Raw genomic sequence first — 22,506 nt, forward strand, 5'->3', positions numbered from 1 at the left:
TTTTAATCCTACCTTGTTGGCAGTGTTTTCAGAAATAGGAAGATCCAGTTGCTAAGAAAACTATGTCCTAATTAACAATAACCAAACAACAATTGCATCATGATTTTTTTTAATTTGGTATAAATCTGGATATAATAATCAGTAGACCCTTCTATGGAACTAAAATAGATGTGCATTGGGCCAAAAATATGATTCAAAGAGGACTATCTGAAATACAATTGTAAAGGAATATGTAAAAATTCATAAAACATAATTTAAATTCAATGTACCTTTTATGCATGCCATTTTTAAATTGCATTGCTATATTTATAATTAATGTCTGTTCATTATTCAAAAATTAAGTTAAATATTCACTGTCTTAATTATCCAAATTTTTTTTTATTTTTTTATTCATGAATCAAAGAAACTTTATCCAAATTCTTATTTAAATATATACTCCATAATAGATTCTATGGATTTTAGTATATTTCTTATATTAGGAGGGGCATAATTGAACAATTGTTTAAAATATATTAATAGTTATGTAATGAATGTAGAATATATACCATTGTTAGAATTTTAGTTTCTTACATTTGACAGATAATCAACATGATATTCTTTTCTATTATCAATATTGGTCTTGGTTATGGTTTCCTTTGGCCACATAAATTTGGGAAGGTTGAAAAACTATAAGCACCAAACTAAAGTTTTAAGAGATGTTAGGATGTTTTAGGTAATTACACTATGGTGCTGTGGTCTGGCATAAAATGTGTTAGTCTCAGGCTCTGTTCACAGGAGAATCTGAAAACAGTAAATCCAAAGTAAGTCAGAGTCACCTTTAGGATTCCAAGCAGAAATTTTACCCACTCAAGAGACTAATGAGTTAGCAAAAAATACTGCTTTTGAAAAACCTCAGCATTCAGAGATAATTTGTTTCACAACATCACTTCAGAGACCATTAATAACTAAGACATATTGGATCAATCAGAAGAAAGAGATTAATTTTTCCATTAGCATAAAATATTAAGCAAAGCTCTGCAGAGGTGATGACATCTCACCTGAACCTTGAAAAATGAGTTGACTTTGAACCTAAATTGCTTAACTCCTTGTCTCATATTTAGCTGTTCAATCAGGGTAATGGAGTATGAAAAACTATCGATGGGTACCTTAATTTATATTGGAAAAATTTTGAAGAAAATCTTTGGGCAGGCAGCATTGAAAGAACTCTGTGTAGTGAAGGGCAATACAAAAATGAATTTATTTCTTAATGAAAATCTAGTTTTGCAAAATAATTTTTTTAAGTTTTATTTTTATAGTGTACTACTCCTATAAATCCATTTGCTGTTTCTGTAGGCACATTGTAGAAAACTTTGAATGTATTTTGCATCACTTTGTCTGGATAAACCACCCCCAACATGCACACATGCACGAACACACACATGACACACACACACACACACACAGAGTCACACAAACACACATGCACACACAAATACACACACATTTATTTTTTTCTTGTAATACATATATAAAGTGCTCTTCACTCCTTTGTTTCATCAATCAGGAACATTCTCTAAAATGTGCAATATAAACATACACTTGTGTAAGTTTTGTTTAATTCCCAATGGCTTCTTAATAGGGATAAATTCTATCTGTGTTTATCTCAATTACAAAATGTTCATGGACAACCCTGAGCAAGAAGTCTATCAAAAAAGGATAGCAATGATATCAGTTGGAATTTGGTGTAGAAAACTTAGGATGAGAATTCTAGAGAATTCATTATTATTTCAATAGATCTGCATTCAGATTAAATAAGATGTAGAGGAGTCAAAACAGACATTTCATGTAGTGGTAACTCTTTTTATGTTTCCAATAATTGATAAAATATAAGGTCATTAAGAAAAGAGATGGGCATACGTAGCTTTTTTTCCTGCTAATCTGATTAACTAAAATCTACACAGGACACAATTTATTCTGTAAAAGTAAGGGTTTTTTAAAAAAAATCAATTCATCATTCTAGAGTGTTCTATTGTTTAAACAACTGGCTTGTTCAAGTGTGGTTCCAACAGCCAGTCATTTTAGTTCACATGTTAAATGCTTCTGTCATCAAAGCACCAGATATGTTTTGTCGATTGTTTTGAAAACTTAAAGCATTAAATGAATCTCACATATGCAGAAATTCAGAAAAATATATAAAATTTCATTGTAGTGAATATTTTTTTTAATTTTATTCTCTTATTAAAACATGTAAGGTCTACTGAACGACATTACTATGTCATATTCAGAGGCTCAAAATCATAGCTCATGTTCTATAAGATCAGACACCCTTTTATGGCCTCTTTGAGAACCTCCATTTCCATGAATATACTCCTACATAATATAGATAAAATATATGTCATTAAAATAATAAAATTTATCTGCTAATTACATAAAACACAAAAGACAATTAACAAAAAAAAGAGATAACATAAAAGTCAAAAGCATTTCATAGACCTGAAAATGTGGGCTATCATGGGACAATTATGTAAAGGTAGAATGTATATGAAAAGAGATGTATAGAAGTTGATATTATAGGTTGTAGCCATACTTTCTGGGTTTTGGTCAAAAGAATAATCCCTATTATATTTTATGCTTCTCCTTTTTTATTATACATAAATATACAATGACAATCATTGTGATAATGTAATTGAAATACATAACATGTAATGACCTATAATGGCAGTTTATGAAATATTTAAGTAACAAAAATAATTTATGTAAATACTAAGCATGTTGTATTTGAATATGTATTTATACTGTGCAATCATTATATCAGTGCAGTCAATATATTCATCTTAATGTCCTCACTTTATATTTGAAAATAAGAAAGAGTCCCTCTACACTAATGTCTTGATTTTAGTTTTCTTACCTTAAATCTAAAATAAAAGCAATTTTGTGATTTTATTCCCTAAATCTGTTTTAATTCATTACACTACATTGCAATTGAAGATAATTCACTTTGTAGAGACAAGCTAGAGCCTGACTCTAGGTTAAACCTACCGAATGAACAATAACTTAGAATCACCATTACCTGACTTATACAACAGCACTGTACTTACACAGACATGGCATTCACATAGAGTGTGTTTTGCCACTCACTGAAGTGTAATAACAGAACTAAGTTTAATTATAGACAAAAGTTGTTGCTTTTCTGAACAATTTATTTTATACTTGACAAAATTAATATTTAAAAATATAAAGTTTGAATTTTTGAGATTGCAGATGCTTAAACTTTGCCCTAAAAGTTTATTTTCTATTCTCCCTCAGGAAAAAAAAAAAGTCAAACACGCCTTCCTAAAACTGAAAGTAAAATAAAGTCTTATCTTTCACCAGTAGATGAATATTATCTTAGATCATTTTGTTGAATAAGACTCTTAAGTATTTGTCATTCAGCTTCCAATTAAAAGGAAACTCCCCATGGGATGCCTGAGTGTCTTGTTAAAACTAAATCTCTCCTGGCTGTTTGCATTTACTCTTCACTGAGTCATAGATATAATAAGATTGCTTGCTGCTGTGAAGCGGCAATTTCTAAACAACCTCAGTAAAACAGCAATCAGAAAGTCTTATTTTGACAACGGAATCCAATCAGCATACATATATCAAGTAATTAATATCATTCTTTGATTTAGTTTATACTTTGTAAAATCTACACAAAAGACATATGGAACATTGATTTGTGAACAACTCAAAGCCCTTTTCATATTCCACAATAAAAGATTTATTTTTGGTGCTAAAGAAATGGCCTAGCAGTTGATGGCACTTGTTCTTTCAGAGGACAAGGGTTTGATTCACAACATATACAGCATATAACAATCATCTGGGTTACAGAGTATCTGATGCTCTTTGGACCTACCTAAAATCCAATCAGATATGTTCCACAAATGTCCATGTAAGCAGAACACTCATAACAATAAAACAACTCTCATGTGGCTGCTAAAGACTTGAACTTATGCTTCTGGTCTCAAGCACTTTATCCCCTCAACTATATCCCAGTTACTACTCTCTTTTCTTTAACCTCAGTTTTATTTTTATATAAATTGGATAAATCTATTATGGGTGAGAATTTTTTAAAAGATTTACTCCAATACAATAAATTGAACACTTAAAAACAAATCATTTTGTCAGTCATTTGTTTGATGACATACAAAGTACCAACTTATTCCAAATAATATTTCATCAAAATGTAACAATGTGACCATGTGGCACATTTAAATTCAACAAAAAAATTTGAGGGTAGACCCTGCAGGAGATGTGATCATTTGATGTTTCCAAGACACCAGGAGCACAAATGACCCAAAGGTTCATGCATAATTCCACTGGCCTCTTGTTGCATTCAGTTGTATGAAAGTAATTTTGGATCATGTAGTTTAATTGCAAATATCCCAATGTAGAAATAATCAAAATACCTATGTTTCATATTGTAGTAGATTCCAGATTATATAAGTACAAACATATTAGCTGAACAGGGGCTAATAGCTATGGTGAAGTGCTAGATTCAAATTTCTGAGTTAAAATTCTTATGAATATGCTTATCTTCCCCATGGCATTCTACTTGAATCTCACAGTTAGTTTATTACTACTTAACAGCAGGAAACTCTCTAGACTTCAACTTTGTGAAGGAATGAAGGGATGAAACAGATTATCTTCCAGAAATGAGATCATTATAAAATTTTGTTTTAATATTTTATCTTGATTTAGATTAACATGTTAAGCTCTATGTAAATTGAAAAACAAAAGATCATAGTATGAGGAACACTACCAGACACGTTTAGAGACAATATTTTATTCTATAGTCATTTATAGAGTTCCACAATGACATGCAGGTAGGAAGTATTTTTGTTTATGTTTATTTTTTATAATTACATCATTTAAATCTTTAATTGACACATAATTAATATTACAGACTTGCATTTGAAATGTGAATACAAGATTTTTTTACTTCTCCACTACTGAAATGCAAACATCAGCATGTAGATGTGACGTTTGGTTTGTGTTTTTTTTGCTTAACTTTGCTTTGTGAGACAAGATTTCTCCGCAGAACAGCTCTCACTGTCTTGGAACTCGCTCTTCAGACCAGGCTGTCCTTGAATCACAGAGCCCTACCTATCTCTGCCCCTTGAGTGCTAAGATTAAAGGTGAGAGGCATTACTAATCAGCTAAGTAAATAGATTTTAACTAGTGTATTCATCATCATCTTTCTTCAGTGTCTTATGATTTTCATTGTAGAGGTGACACATACTCATCACCATGACCTCTGCCCTGCTTTCACTACTATGATACAGTGAATGCTTAGAAACTGAGATAGAAGCCTCCCACACTGCCAAAGCTAATTAATACACTACTCAGTGTAGAAAAGTGAAGCAAACACCCTCTAACTACTGTGTGAGACAATTTGATCAAAATGAATTAACATTTTAAATGCATAACCTGAATGGACAAAACTTTGAGCAGGGCACAATCAGAAGACAATGTGATTTGCTCTTGTTTGTTTTGTTGTTGCTGTGCTATTTCTGTTAGTTTCAGATTTACACAAAAAAAGAAACTCACAAGAAGCAAAAGATATAATTCAAAAGAGATTCAGCTTGACTAAAAAGATACCCTTTAGCAAAGGAAACCATAAAGAAAATTAAAACTTTCAAATTGGGAAAAATATTTTAAAATTAATTATATAAAATAATTGATACCCAGAATACATAACAGGAAAAACTAAATAGAAAATATCCACTGCATGTCAAAACAAGTGATCTGAAAAGCTATTTTCCAAAACAAAAACACACTAATGCTAAGAGACCATGAAAAGCTGGTCAAAGGATTAATCGTTAAGAAGATTCTAACACAGAGTTTGTGGATGGCAATCTTTTGTGGGACTTTCTCTTGGACCATAACAACACTGCTAAAGTGGCTAAGAACCTAAGACTAAATAGGTCATTGACTCAGGGAAAATCCTACTGTCATTCTTATTATGCTAAATGAACCTAACAATGGAATGGCTACTAATAACATATTGCTAAAACCATAGATCAGTGCATTGCTCATCAGAGATGCATAGTCTTACAGCAGATGAATGTTAGGCTTCAGAGTCACAACAGGAGAATGTTCAGACAGGGAGAGACTTTGAGGTAGCAAGTCCTAAACGAGGTGTCTTTATGACTCCCCTCCTCTCACACCTCAAAGATCTACGCAGAAGAGGAAAATGTATTGTACAGCAGTGGTGTGGATGAGAGTAAAAATATTTTATCAGATATACTTAAAACATCAAAATATTCACGAAAGAATGTCATTTTCAAAATGTACAACCATTTGTATTAAATATAAAAGGAGATCAGCAGAAATAAACAAACTGACTCCATGAACTAGTAGTAAAATTTTTATTTCCTGTACAGTAGTAATAAAGTGGTCCTTGTTCAAAACACAATTTAGAATAATTGGATATGCATCAGATCTTTTATTCATTGCGATTATATACTATTCAGTCAAAGTGTTTACATTGAACTGTATATATCATATCCTTCAATCTAACTAACCAGCTGCATACACAAAATTAAATATGGCTAGGTGGTCATATTTAGGAGAATGGTTGTTAATTTGTTAATGTAGTTCTCCATGGTTGGGAGTATGAAATAATTGCTATTGTAAAGAATGAGCTCATAAAATGTTTCATGCCACTTTTATTTCTTGTAAAACAAACTTAAAGATCTGTAATCTATTTACCTTTTAAATTTTAGTAAAAGAAATAAAGTACAGAGTGAGCAGGCACAGTTGACCTTTGGGAAGTGCAAGCTGTTCCCATAGAGCAAGTCAAGGGGATGCGGCAGGAAACCACGAGTCTATAAAAGCTGTACTGCTCAAACCTCTGTGGGATTGCACTGAACGCAAACATCTTCACTCCACACCACACAGCATTTCATGGAACCGCATCCTGTGCTGGAGAAGCCAGGTGCAGGTGCTATGCTATCATGATTGACAGAGACCTCACACTCAGAGTTTGTCAATTTCTTACAGACATACGGAGAGGAGGCAGGAACAAGACAGAAATCTTAACAGCTTCTATCAGACATATTTTCATTTTAGATGAAGGAAAATTCTCCCAATTTTGTGCCATTCTTTTGTCAAGTCTACAAAATTACATAGAATTTTATGAATATTTTTAAGTATACAGTTTTATAAATATTTAATATTCTACTAATTTGATTTTAAATGTGAAGTTTTCCGTGGTTATATTTTGTTACATTTTGTTAAAAGGTAAACTTTAAACATTTTTAGAATGATTTTATGAAGGAGTTTATTGTATGGAAAACAAAATGGTTCAGAACTCAAAAGTGACACATTGCAAAACTTCTTTGAGAATTGAAAACAGTGGTTAAAACTTTCCTCTAAAAATATAAGGTTGCTTCACATTTTCATCATCATGAATATTTATGAGTATTTTACATAATTTTTAATGTTTCAATTAAATATTGGGGTGAATTGTACATATCAATGAAATTGGAGTGTGTAAATGGCCCAAAATGTTCATGAATTCATAGCAAACACATAAGGCAACAGTCAAGGGTACTGATGAATGTTAGGCCTGAGAGGTAACCTTCATCAAGACGTCCATGTAAGAATTGTTTCATGGCCAGGCGGTGGCGGCGCACGCCTTTAATCCCAGCACTCGGGTGGCAGAGGCAGGCGGATCTCTGTGAGTTCGAGGCCAGCCCTGTCTACAGAGAGTTCCAGGACAGGATCCAAAGCCACAGAGAAACAGTGTCTCGAAAAAAAAAAAAAAGAATTGTTTCATGTGGGAAGAAAATCTTTGGAACGTCGACATTTTCCAAAAAGCATAAGTGGTATGTAAAAGACAAATATATCACTCATTTATAAGATCAAAAGAAGGCAAATAATGAAAGTAAGACCATATCATAACGTCATTGCAAAGGTATATATAGTGCATATCAATTGCAAAAGTGAAATCTTGATTACATTACATTATTTAAATTAAAATAATGTACACAATGTTGAGTGATCTATTCAAATATTTAAATAATTTAATTGATGAAACACGTAATTGAATATCTATTATTTAAGTTATCTATTATTTAAGTATGTTGTTTTAAATTTTTATGTAATTTAGTATTGTAAGTCAATAGGCATTCGTAATTCTCCCTTTCTTGCTTATAAAATGTCAGTCTTATGTTTATCATATTAATTATACCTGCTTGCATACTGTACCGCCCATGTGTACTATGTGACAATATGGTACTACTCATATATTGTGGCGCCTGCACTACAGGACCATTAGCTCTCTAGGCAAGGGCCTGGAGATTTAAACACACAAAAAAACACACACAGAGACATGGGTCATTCTTGAAACGGGAATGCCCCCCCCCTTATTTTATCCAGGGGCAGCATAAATAGCCACACCCCAGCCAAATGCACCAGAAACCACTCCCCTGCCAACAGGGACTCCTGAGGGCCTTGTGCTCAGAGCAGCTACAAGCATTCCAAGTTGTTTACCAGAAATTCAGGATCTGGGGAGTTCATAGCTCCCAACAGCATACTAAAGAAAAACTACAGAATGCTACTCTTGGAAAAATTGCAAGTAATAAAACAATGGTTGCCCAGAATAATAACATTAAAACACTAAAAAGAAAATTTTCTTTTTTTAAAAGAAAAAAATTTTTTTTTTAAGTGTGAAATAGTTAAATACTCCCCAACATAAAAAGCAAATGTGCCTGCTGGGCGGTGGTGACACATGCCTTTTCCAGCACTGGGGAGGCAGAGGCAGGCAGATCTTTGTGAGCTCAAGGCCAACCTGGTCTCCAGGTTCCAAAGTTACAGAGAAACCCTGTATCCAAAAAAAAAAAAAAAAAAACACACACACACACACACACACACACACCTCCAAAAGCATCAGTATTATTCCAAGAAATCTATTCTGGTTATTAAACCATCCAAACGTGTACTGAGGATTCATTAGGATATCTAAATATTTTGCATAGTACATTAATTATTGTAAATCGTGACCACAGAGGTTTGTAGCTACTTTTATTATTTGTTACCTTATGAATTTAGAGATATTGCCACAAAAAGTTTAATTTTTAGAAATTATATAATTTATATAATTGAAGGCATGAAAAATGTATTTTGTAGGCTAATAATTTTTAAAATTTATTTCAAATTATTCTAGAATTTATTTGATGTTAATTCATTTGTGTACACATGTGTATGTCAAATAATGCCTGATATTATGTAAACTTTGTAGTACTGTGACTATATACCTAGGAAAAACAATTTATAAAAAATATATTTAAAATACATTTTTGATTTAAGAAACTTTAGAAGGATATTTGTTCAGGTTGCTTTGACTTTTGATAGCAGGGAACATCAGAGTAAAAAAAAATCATCTCGTGGCCACACACCTGAAGAAAAGTGACTATTTCCTTCCCTGAACAGCTATGAATTACCAGTAGCTGCTTGCAAGCATGTGGGAACATGGGAGAACTCCTTCCTCTGTGCCGAAAAGTTTGTCTTGCTCTTGCACAGGTTTTGTGCCGGTAACTATTGCACTATTGCAGTGTCTGATTTATATTCCAATAGCTATGATAAAACCATCACTAAAAGCAACTTCAGTAAAAACGTTGATTGTTTTACCTTACACTTCAATTCCAGAATGGAGGTATATCAGGACAAGAATTCAAGCCAGAAACAAACCATAGGATATGGAAGTGTGCTGATTACCAGCTTGCTACCCATGGTTCGCTGAGCCTGCTTTCTCGTACTATCCAAGACCAACTATCCTGGCATGGCACCACCCGCAATGAGCTTGCCCTAACTAACATGAATCACTAATCAAGACCATTTATTAGAGGATTGCCTGTAGGCAAGGAATTATTGGCTCAATTGAGTTTCCCTCTTCCCCGGCTTCTCTCAAGTTGTCAAATCACCAACAGGACAGTGAGCTACTATGTTGGATAGTCTTGACACTTCTAAAAATAGCAACCAGAACACTTCCTTTGTTAGTATTCAGACGTCTGTACTGGCCTGACCTTGAGGTTCTGAGAGGGTGCAGCCTCAGCTGTAAGCACTAAGTGGGCCTGCTGTGCACATTGACTGCTTTCTCTTTTGTAAGGGCCCTAACCACATCCCATCTCTCTCTCTCTCCTCTCCTCTGTTCTTCTCTCATCTTTTCTCTTGTGCCTCTCCCGTCAGAGGCCAGTGTCCTCTCTCTCCTCCCCTCCCTTTTCTCTTGTTCCTCTCCCGTCAAAGGCCAGTGTCCTCTCTCTCCTCCCCTCCCTTTTCCACTCTTTTCTTCAATTAAAAAAAAAAAAAACAAAAAGCAGAAAAAAAAAAACCCTCTGTGTGAGTTCTGTCACATGTCATCTTTCTCTTGTGTGCAGTTTATTTTAAATTATAAACTTTTGAATTTCTGTAGATTTATTTATATATATTTTCCACCCTCTTTCTGAAAAGTCTCTTGCATCATGAGAAGTGATTGTTGATATAGATGTCTTAGCTATCATTGTGAGGCAACAATCTTGTTTTCCTCATATGAAATTTAGAACACAAAGCACACCCATTTCATAGATATTCTTTCATAATTAAAGAAATAGTTCTTTCATAATTAATTAATTCTTTATTAATCTATCCATTTGGATGACTTCCTTTGACAGCTTCCAAAATATATACTGTTTCTTGTCAAGATATTATATTTTCTCACAAAATGTAAATTACTTATTTTCTAGCTTTCTGTGAATCTATATAAAATTTGAATTGATTTTTATCAATAATAAGGTAAAATCTATTTATATGGGTGATATCCTCTTGAGATTTTACATAAAAATATTTTACTTTAGTGACAAAATCTTGTTATTCATCAAAATTGCTACCTAGTTTCACTACAAATTAGATTCCGTAGAGACACATTCCAATAAAGGATGTAAACTTCAGCATAAAATAATAATAAATGTCATAAAAAATGTGAACTATTGGGCCCATTATCTCTAAGAAGTAAACTAATTTTTCATTTACATACTGATTTAGAATACTCCTGGGGAAATAAGTCAGAAAATATTAACCAGATCTTTGAGAAGAGACAAAGTTGTATAGAATCCGGAGTTATAAATAAAAGAAAACTTCCAGGCCATTAATTTGCCCCCTATTTTTCCCACAAAATTTGTTATTTTACACAACCATTGAAAATGGGATGAAAAAACAGCTATATAACTGTAACTGAAAACATAATGATACTAAAATACTTAGCCTGATACTAAGAAGAGAAATGTAGCAAAATTTACCTGTTCTCAAGAGGTCTGTTCAGTATTATTTAAGGATGAAGTTGTGGAGAGATCCAGTAGGAAGAAAGAAAGAGGAAGAACAGAATGTGAATGAAGGAAACAAAGAAAGGGAAGAAATTTGGAAAATGAAGAATACAGTTGTCTTTATTTCATATGGTGCATTACTTCCCACTGAAATTCTTAATTTGACACGTTTACACACCAGTAGTAATGCATTCAATCAACTATTGATCAATATCCAAGGCAAAAATTAAAGTCAACTCTCCAGCTATAAGCCAGCAATAATCAATCTGGAAAATATGGTTTTAAAAGCTGTTTATACTAAAGCTAAATGAATGCATAGACTAATAATTTTATAGAACGTAAAAGTGTGTTAAGGCAAACAAATGCAGTGAAATATGGACATTTATTTCTCTTCAGGATAAAGAAGAGAGAAAATAATTCCTCAATTTAATATAACATAACTAAAAATAAAAAGGGAAAATTTTTTTTCAAGTTAAAAGCCTATTGTTTATCATGAAGGCAATGCCATACAAAAATTAAAGAAAATATTTTAATAATAAAAATGTAAGCATAGTGGGGAATATCCTAGCAAATGATTCAAATCAAATTCATCCTGACTATATAAAATATGGCTTGTTAAATTTCAGTTGATTTTAAGTTCCAAAACTCTTTTCCTTTGCCCAAGTTCCTTGAGTCACAGTAATCGACAACCAAGTCTTGCCTGTACTCATCACAGACAATAAATAAAAAGGAAATAAATAAAAAGGACAGACACTAAAGCAAATTTTACCAATTTTATCACAGTAATGATAAATTCTTAGTTCTATGGAAAGCAGAATGATAGTCTCTTAAGCTTTGTTATGTTTGAAGTATTGTAGACTTCAATGAATTCTATCTTTATTCACAGGGAGGTTTATGAGAATTGGGGACTGGAGAGAGAGAGAGAGAGAGAGAGAGAGAGAGAGAGAGAGAATTTGATGTAACAACTTTTGCTAACTCAATTGAATTACTGTCTGATGTGTTATTCTTTCCTTGGTGCCAAATTCAGGAAATTTTGATTAGAATATCTCAACTATTCTTAATAGTTCACATTAGTTTTTAGCAAAACTTCTCTCACAGTCAGGTCCCTGCCATCATTTAAAAAGCTCCAAATGGCTATAATCATCCTAAATAAGAAAAGGACTCAAGCCCAGAATGATACATTAATACCTACTGTGACTCCTATTGGCATAGAGGGTTATGGTTTCTATCTCTCTGGAAACCCCCCTCTTTTTTTGTATTATACAAGGGGCTCTGTTACTTCTCTATTATTAGGATGAGACCAAGATAATTTAGAGAAAAAGGAGAGTGTGTTGGAATTTTGAATCCTATCTCCAGTAAGACATCTCCTCCAATAAGGTCAGACCTCCTAACCTTTACCAAACAGTTATAGTTATGCCAACTAGGATCCAAATGTTCAAATATATGAGGATGTGGTCCATTTGGATTCAAACAGCCACAATATTGCAGTGGATAATGTGATGCTTTTAATATGCCTTGTTGGGTGACATTATTACTAGTGCTAAAGGAACACACATTTACTCACCCCAGATTTAGAACTGTTAACACACCAAAGAATAGAGAATGCCAACGCCCAGGAAGTGGGCCAAACAGTTTTAATGGAGTTCCATACAGTAATGTGTATGTGTGGATACAAACAGACATACATGACTCAAAGGCAGCTGCAGCACCAAAGTCCACTGCAAAAAAATGTGACAGCTCAAAAATCTGGAAATATAAAACAAACTGCGCAACCTTGAAGCAGTTGAACAGGTTATATAGTATCCTTCACAGGTGGTACAGTTGGTCTAAGTCTCTTCCAGGGTCCTCAGATGGTCTTTGCTTCTTTCAGGCTTCTTAGCCTGTCTGTTCCTTTCATGCTCCCTGTTCTGAAATACTTCTAAGCAACTCAGCTTCTCTGAATATCTTCTAAACACTACAGCTTGACTGAGATCTTTCGTGCAGTTTGTCGTGTCTGAGACAGTCTCTCAGGGGGTCAGTACAACAATATTATTGGTGAAGGAGGAGCTTAGTGAATCTGATCAGTGTCAGAGGTTTCATAAAGCTACGTTGAGACAGCTATTTTCTTCCTTAGATGGATTTAATGAATAGATAGATGATGAGTACAGACAGACAGATTGATAAATACAAGATAGATAAATAGATGTATAGAAGATAAATAGATGATAGATGATAGATAGAAAGATGATTGATAGATAGATAGATAGATAGATAGATAGATAGATAGATAGATAGATGATAGATAGATGATAGATAGATAGATAGATAGATAGATAGATAGATAGATAGATAGATAGATAGATGATAGATAGATGATAGATAGGTAGATAGATAGATAGATAGATAGATGATAGATAGATAGACAGATAGACAGATAGACAGATAGACAGACATAGACAGATATGTAGAAATTAGGTAGATTATGGATACTTCATCTCAGACTGTCTTTAGAATCACTATGTAGTCAAAACTGATTTTCATTTTCTAATACATCTGCTTCAGCTTCCTGAGTATTAGAGTTAAGGTTTTTGCTCCCACACTTGGTTTTATACTGCATTTGTGACAAAACCCAGGAATTACTGAAGCTAAGTGAATACTCTACAAACACAGCCAGGATATTCCTTCTAAACTTTGAATGTCCATATTCTATTGCGGTTATTAACTCTAACACTAGATAATTTGCAGAGTATATTGAAGTTTGGAAATACTTTCATGTATGTCTTTATAGAACAAATTTAAATTACTTAAAATAATAGTTTGGTTGAGAAAAAAATGAAAGTGTTTGCATAGTGATCTTGAAAATATATTTAGGAACAAGCAGAAAGGACTATTATCACAAATATGTAAGTAGTTAATATATAATAATGAATTATAACATCTATAAATATCTTAATTTTGTTCATGCTTTCTATTTTGACCTCGCTGGAGCCACTATAGCATAATTTTATTGGCTTCTTTAACTAAACCACATACTTTTCTAAGATTTGTTGAATAAAACAAATGATATACTGATGCTCAAAATAGAATAAATTATTGTATCATGTCAACAATAAAAACACTGGAACTTACTATCTGATAGATACATGTATAGATGTTTGGGAAGCACATTCAGTTATAGTTTATATTCAAATTTTCTTAATCTGTTAAACATAAATTCAAAACAAACAAGGATATAGCATGTTTATGGATTGCTCTTCTTATAATATGCACAGAATCTGATAATTTTTCACTCTCAAGATGGGACTTTCCAGGAAAGCTCCCTGTATTTCCAAGTATTCAGGAAACTTGAATTATGTTTCTGGACTCTATCCAAATGTTACAATATACTTAATAGAGTGAAGAAATATCTCTGTACACACACACACGTGCACACATGTACACACACACACACACTTCTGAAATTAGCAACTTTCTTCATTATACCAAAAAGGTTGAATATCAACAGACTGATAAAAATGTATTTATTAAATATGGTTAATGAACATTAAATAGAATTTTAATAAAAATTGTACTATTTAATGTTGCATTAATTTAACTCAGTAAGCCAAATTCTTGGCTTTCTAAACATTTGTTGGACACACTATACCTAAGAAAACCATATATGAAAATAGAAGACAATTAAGGTAATCATCAATTTGATTTTCTGTTGAGGTGTTTGATTCATCAGAAGTTCATTCTTAATCACATTCAACTTCTTTTGTGTGGCCATTGAATACATACTTTTTTAAAGGAGAAATTACATTTCAAAAGACTATATTTATGTACATATACACATACCTTAAGGTGATTTTTTAAAAAGCAACCCACAAAATATTATATTTCAAAATAACACTATACCTTGAGAGACAAATGAATAGTTGTAGATATTTAAAAATATCTACTATTTCCACTTTGAAATCCTGACTGAAAAAGTCACTTTAATGTGTGATGAAATAAAATTGCTTCCTTTCCTCTTGAGCTTAGTTTACATAATTTAAACATCAATTCCTCTCCAATCTGTAATCCCAGAAATACGTTTCATTAGAGTCAAATGCAGTAATGTTGGGAGGAGGGCTGAGCTAACAGCTAATGTAAAATGCACCTGATGAAGAACTTTCATAATTGCTACTCATGCCCTGGAGGAGACAAGTTGTCAGATCATGAAATCTTTGGAAAAAGAGATAAAGAGAGAAGGAAGTGATAACACTGTCAAACATATCCTTCTGCAAGTTTATTGCTTCATTTTACCCTTCCAAAAAATAAAAGCAATACGGAACACCTTTGAAAGCTTTTGTAGACAGCGAAATTTTAAAAGTTCAGCAGAGGTTGATGATATCTAATGATTTTGTTATTTACTAAAACAAAACACTATTTCAATATAAAAATAAGCAGAACTATTTTTACAATTTTCAATAAAGTTAGCAAGTGTCAAAAGAATGTTTGTCAGAGGTTATAGTTTATCAAGTAATTATTTCCCAAATATTCTAATATAGTAGATATTTATTAAATATGGCAGTAAAGTATAACATTTCATATTTTATATTATTTTTATGTCTTACTTATAAAAGCTTCTATAGATTTTTAAATGCATATATAGGAATTTGATCAAAGAATAAATAAACAAGAAATAAATAAACATTTTAATTTATCATTTACAGAACAGGAGCGATTATAGAAAATGAGATACATAATTCAATTTAGTTTGAATAATTTTGAAGAATCTCTTATGAGAGCACACTGTATTTGTGCTGCCTCTACCCTTCCCTCTCCCTACTCCAACTCCTCCCCTGCCCACCTTACACTCTTCCTTTCATGATTTCTTTTTTTTTCACTTTTTATTAATTTATCTTTCTTTTTTTCTGTTTTTCTTTCATTACTTAAAAAAAATACTAATCCAAATTCTCACTTCCTCCCCTTCTCCCAATTCCCTCCCACTCTCTCCACACACCCTTCTTCCCACTCCCCTCCAATCTTTTTGTTTTGTTTTGTTTTTCTTTTTTTTTTATTGAGAAAAAAAAATTTCCGCCTCCTCCCAGCCACCCACTCCTCCCCCCTCCCCCCACTCCTCTCCCCCTCCCTCTCGAGTCTGAAGAGCAGTCAGGGTTCCCTGCCCTGTGGAAAGTCCAAAGTCCTCCCCCCTCCATCCTGGTCTAGGAAGGTGAACATCCAAACTGGCTAGGCCCCCACAAAGCCAGAACAAGAAGTAGGATCAAAACCCAGTGCCATTGTCCTTGGCTTCTCAGCAACCCTCATTGTCTGCCATATTCAGAGAGTCCGGTTTTATCCCGTGCTTTTTCAGTCACAATCCAGCTGGCCTTGGTGAGCTCCCAATAGATCAGCCCCACTGTCTCCGTGGGTGGGTGCACCCCTCTTGGTCCTGACTTCCTTGCTCATCTTCTCCCTCCTTCTGTTCCTCATTGGGACTTTGGGAGCTCAGTCCAGTGTTCCAGTGTGGGTCTCTGTCTCTATCTCCATCCATCGCCAGATGAAGGTTCTATGGTGATATGCAAAATATTCATCAGTATGGCTATAGCCATACCACCCTGAATGCACCCGATCTTGTCCCCTCCAATCTTAAGAGAGCACAAGGCACTCTGCCCTGTAGAAAGTCCAAGGCCCTCCCCACCACATCCAGGTTGAGCATGGTGATATTTAAGATAATCATCAGTCTGACTATGAGGCAAGGCCAGTTCAGGCACCCTCTCTATTGCTTAGGGTCTTAGCTGGGGTCATCCTTGGATTCCTGGGAATTTTTCTAAAGCCAGTTTTCTTGCTAACCCCAAAATGGCTGCCACAATCAAGATAGCTCTTTCCTTGCTCTCATATCTCTCCTTCCTGCATCTCTACTATCCCATTTCCTCAAGCTTTCCCCAACCCTCGCCTTCTCCCCTCCTCTTCTCCTTCTTCCCTCCCTTCTATACCCCACTCCTATACTCCTCAGCATGTTTTCCTGGAGTAACTTCTACTTTCTTAATTTTAAAAAGCAATAGTATTCTGTATATTTTAATGGGAGTTTTATAAGTTTAAAAACTTCCTTCATAAATCATATTTTATCATATTCATTGTTCCCACTCCCCCAAGATTCACCTCCTCCTTTCTCACATACCAACCCAGGTCTGTATCCATATTAAAAACAAACAAACAAAAAGCAAAAGCAAATAAAAAATTGTCCCGAATCCATCAGTGCACTTTGAACTACATTTACAGTCTATATGAAGGGAAACTGACTCTTCCCCCTCCCAGACCAGGCTATCAAGTGAAAGACACCATATACTAGAGTTTGGACTTCGTGGCCAACTCTGCTGGCATTTGTTTCACTTGGGTGTTATTCTTATCCTCTACCCAGGCGACTGTGTTCATGTTCTCCCTCATTTATAAATCACAACTTAAATTAAAATGATATAAAACAAAACTATCTTATTAAAATCAGTCAAAACAGACCAACGGAAAGAAAAGAACCCAAGAGAAGGCACAAGAGTGAGAAACTGTTTCACACACTCAGGGATCCCATAAAGAATAATAAACTAGAAGCCATAGTATAATCACAGAGTAGCAGGTGCAGATGCATGCAGACCTGTGCATGCTGCTTCAATCTCTGTGAGTCCATGTGAAATTTGCTCGTGTTGATTTAGAGGGCTTGCTTTCTGGGCGTCCTCCATTCCCTTTGGTTCTCACATTCAGAATAATTATCATAAAATGTTACTTAATTTCACACAAACTATTAAGTCATATTGAAACCTCTGCATGAATAAACACAGATATGTCCCTAAAAAACTATTAGGATTTCAAATAATCATATCAACAAAGAAAACAAATTTGATAAATAAGAGAAGGTAAAGCATTTGTGATTTACAAAGAAATCCCTCCAAAGTGAAAGTAATAGAATTATATTGAAAACTGAGAAGAAAGAATCAAGATTTGCATGCTTTTATGCTGGACTATCTAAGTAGAATAGATTCAATCACAAAATAATTGTTATGGTATATAATATACTTCATAGCTTGATGGCACTTACTATAGCTCCTAAAGTACCAAGATTAATAATGAGCAAAAGAAATGAGGGCATAAAAATCCCATCAGGTGATATTAATAACTTCCCTTTAGCTTGTTGCCTTTTTCCTGTCAACACCATTGTCAGAGATCTTACTGTCATGCATCTTTGTCTGTTATTGTTTTCCTATTATTATGATGTATAGATTTAATCACATTAGAAAAGACTATCACATTAAGAAAGAAGTGTATTAATGTTGCATCAACAACATTTTAAATATTAAAATGGTCCCTTGGAGATGAAGCAATAATTTTCAAGTTTATTCCTTGTATTATGGCCAGTTATTTTACATTCCTTCCCTCTAATTTTACATAGTCAGTTACTCTATTCAGCACACGTCTGCAGAGCAACAATTGATGCAATGGATATACATTTTAAGAAAGGATTTTGTTAGATTGGCTTACATAATAGAGACCAAAAATATCCATGTACACACTCTACGGCTCAGAGCCCAGGGGCTGCCTCAGATCATGAGGCTGCATACTTCAGGAGGCTTAGTCTGTTGCTCAGCATCAGTCCAACTGAGACCTATGCAGCGTGTTCTTGGTGAAGAACAGCAGCAACAACAGTGGTTGTTGCAGTTCAACAGAAAAGAGAGGTTCACATGCAAGCAGTTGTGTACATATTCCATGGGGTCTCTTTTATCTGGGCCACCCTGCCATCCCAATCCATGAAGGGGGCACTTCTCTTCCTCTTCCTAGATACTTCCTCACAGAGGTAGTCACACATGTGGTCCAGTTTACTCCAGATCTACTCCCTTTGATAAACCATGACAACTACTTGAAAGGTTTCAATTTTTTTTTTTGAGACAGGGTTTCTCTGTAGCTTTGGCACCTGTCCTGGAGCTAGCTCTTGTAGACCAGACTGGCCTCGAACTCACCGAGATCCGCCTGCCTCTGCCTCCCCAGTGTTGGGATTAAAGGCGTGCGCCACCACTGCCCAGCCAAAGGATACAATTTTTAAAAGGAAGTTAAACTTGCATATAGTTTACAAAAGATTTAGTTCTACTTTCTAATTTGTGACAGCTTTATCTAAAATTTATAAACAAATATTTGGGGACTTTTTTATCAAAAATAAAATTTGACTTAGTGTTTGATATGAAATGAGGTATCTTGCTGAAAAGTAGGTTATTATTGCGGCCATTTGGCAGTCTGCTAAATGATGAAGCTCTAAACAAAACTTCAGGTCTTGAGTGCATTACTTAGTCCTAAAGGATATTTAATGTAGGAAATGTGGCAGTTAGCTGTTGAAACACAACTTTTTAATGAGCTCACTTTTAGTTCTCTTTGGTTTTATTGCTATTAAAAATGTTGAATTTATGATAGTTTCAAAAATATTATTCCTGCTGTGTATTATAAGTAGAAATTACTTTAGTCTGAGCAAGAGAGCTAACTTTACTAAATTAGTTAATTGGGATCTAGTAGACCCAATTTGGATATGAAAATGATTATTATTTACATATATGCTATACAAAAGTAAACCTAATTATTTTTTAATTACTAAAGGAAAATAAATATATCTATTCATACTTATTTTAACAGGAAAACAATTATCTTATGCATACAGTATTTAACTGTGTTCTTCCATAAGAACTACAGGCATGGTAAAATTGCTTATGAAATACTATTTCAAAAGAAATTCAGAGTCAGAAAAGTCAATCCAGGAGACATGGGCAGTAAATTAAATGTGTTTAAACTCCTAGCTTCAGTTCAGTAGAAAAATGTTAGCACGGTATTTGACAAATCAGTGCAATTTCTTGTAGTACCATCCTGTAATTCTTAGGTTCTGCCTAATTCTTATTATTCAAGTTTGCACTTTATCATTATACATACTTTATATGAAGAATGGTATTTGTAAAATTCATAGTTCTACTTATGAAATAGATATGAAAATGTTTGAAAGAATGTATTATTAAACTAACACAGATAGTGGTTGCAGAGTTGGAATCTTACTCAGTATTAAAAGTAAATGGTATACAGTGTGTTCATGAAATTGTCCTATTTTTATAACTTTATTTTGAAACCATTGAGCGCTTATCTTCTGTGTGACCTTGAATCATTTGGCATGTTCTTTTTAATTTGAATTTGCATTCCTTTGCAAATTGCCTATATAAGTGCAAATGCCTATACACACTAGAGATTATCTCAATAATTTAAACTTAAGCATTGTATTTTAGAGTCATATTAAACAGTAATGATTCATTTTGAATGCATATGTGTACATATACACATGTACACACACACACATACTCATGCCTTACAAGTGACAGAACAAATTCTGGGAGTCAGTTCTATACTTCCATTGTGAACTTTGGTGATAGAATGGAAAGCATTTAAAAGATAATAAATCTTTAGTTTTACATAAATTTTACAATTAATGTACACTAATAGGATTAATATAAATGAGCAAGAGCAGACACAGTTCTTCACACTGCCCATAATTCATTAACTATGTGTTACGAGCTTATCTAAGTTCATTTTAATATCCTTATTTTCTTATTCGGGACAATTACACACATTTGCATAATACATTCTAGTGGCACTCATTCCTTTGTTCGTTCTCATTCTTCTACCTCTCCATGCTCCTCTCTTCACCAAGTGCCAGCCCCACTTTTATACATTTGTTTTATTCTGTGGCCATTTGCATAGGCATCAATATGAAGCTATCATCTGCAACATGAGTGACTCATCCGTAAGCAGGTCACTGCAGACAAAGAACCTGGAATACCTTTTGACTCTCATTCTCACCTGAAGGTATATCTGGAGACTAGGTATCCCTTACAAACTCATGATAACATCGCTTATTTCAACGTGTCATCATTTCTTACCTGGGTTAAAGAGGGAATCTTGTATATGTCCTAATAATCTATCGTTAGTGTTCTTTCTTTATTGAAAAACTAATTGTGGTTCTGTGAAAATAGCAGTTCTATAAATTACCTATCAAAACCTGGTCCAACAACAAGCCACGTCCTGGAATCTTGCCTGGTTGTTACCTCAGTCATATCACTTCATTATAAGGTGATCTTTTCTAAAGTCTGTGTAGTGCGTTTATCTATCTCTTTCATTTTTTTCTCAAAACTATATACTTTCCAACTGGATTGTCCTTTAATAAACTGTCAATGATAAGAACAATAGTAAATTTTATATATATATATATATATATATATATATATTATATAATATATATATTTCTCCTTCAAAGAAGATATTAAAACAATGAAAATGTTAAAAAGTACAAATGCTGAAGTACTTATTTTTTATAAAAATAAATATTAAAAAGGAGCTTAATTAACTCAAAGAGGACTACTGTATTAAAATAAAATCAAAGAAACACAAAGATTAAGTAGAGGAAAAAGGAAGAATTGAGAGAGGGGAAACTATAATCTGAATATATTGTATGAAAACATATTTTCAATAAGAAAAAATAAAGAGAAAAAGAAAAATAAGAGGAGGATGAGGAGGAAAACAGGAAGACTGCAGAAGCAGCAGTAAGAAAGGAAGGAAAGAAATGAAGGAATGAGAGGGGAATAAGAAAAGAAAATTTACTGAATGAGGATTCCATACCTGGTAAGCATATGCTTGAAAATTCACAGAAAATTGTTGCCATTTTCAGATGAATGAAAACTAAGCAGCAACAAAACCATCTTTTATGAAGAGAATATTTGATTATAGAGAACTGACTTAATAGGAAATAGAAACTAAATAAAATGGAAATATAAAACTAAGTTTTTTTTCCTGGCTCAATTTAAGCATGCATTAATGTGGACATTGCCAAAGAGACAAAGATATAGATGTTGAAGTTTATCATGAGTAAAAGAGTAAAGACAATATATCCATTCTTCATCTCAGTTCACAATTCATAATTTTTATGGTAATTGATAGATGAAATGAAATTAAATATACACCAGCAACACTGGATGAATGGTGGTACATATGCATGATATATAAAATTTTAATATTTTATATTATTTTTTACGTTAAATCACCAGTTGGGTTGTAAAGAATTGTAGCACAGTTTTAGAAATGTTGAATGTTGAAGAATGACCTTTTAAAGATTCATGCTGGCTCATAAATCATATCCTAGTTAAAGAAACTTACCCTGGTTTTGAAACCAGAGCCA

Source organism: Microtus ochrogaster, linkage group LG3 (assembly GCF_000317375.1).
Source record: "Microtus ochrogaster isolate Prairie Vole_2 linkage group LG3, MicOch1.0, whole genome shotgun sequence".
Taxonomy (NCBI): domain Eukaryota; kingdom Metazoa; phylum Chordata; class Mammalia; order Rodentia; family Cricetidae; genus Microtus; species Microtus ochrogaster.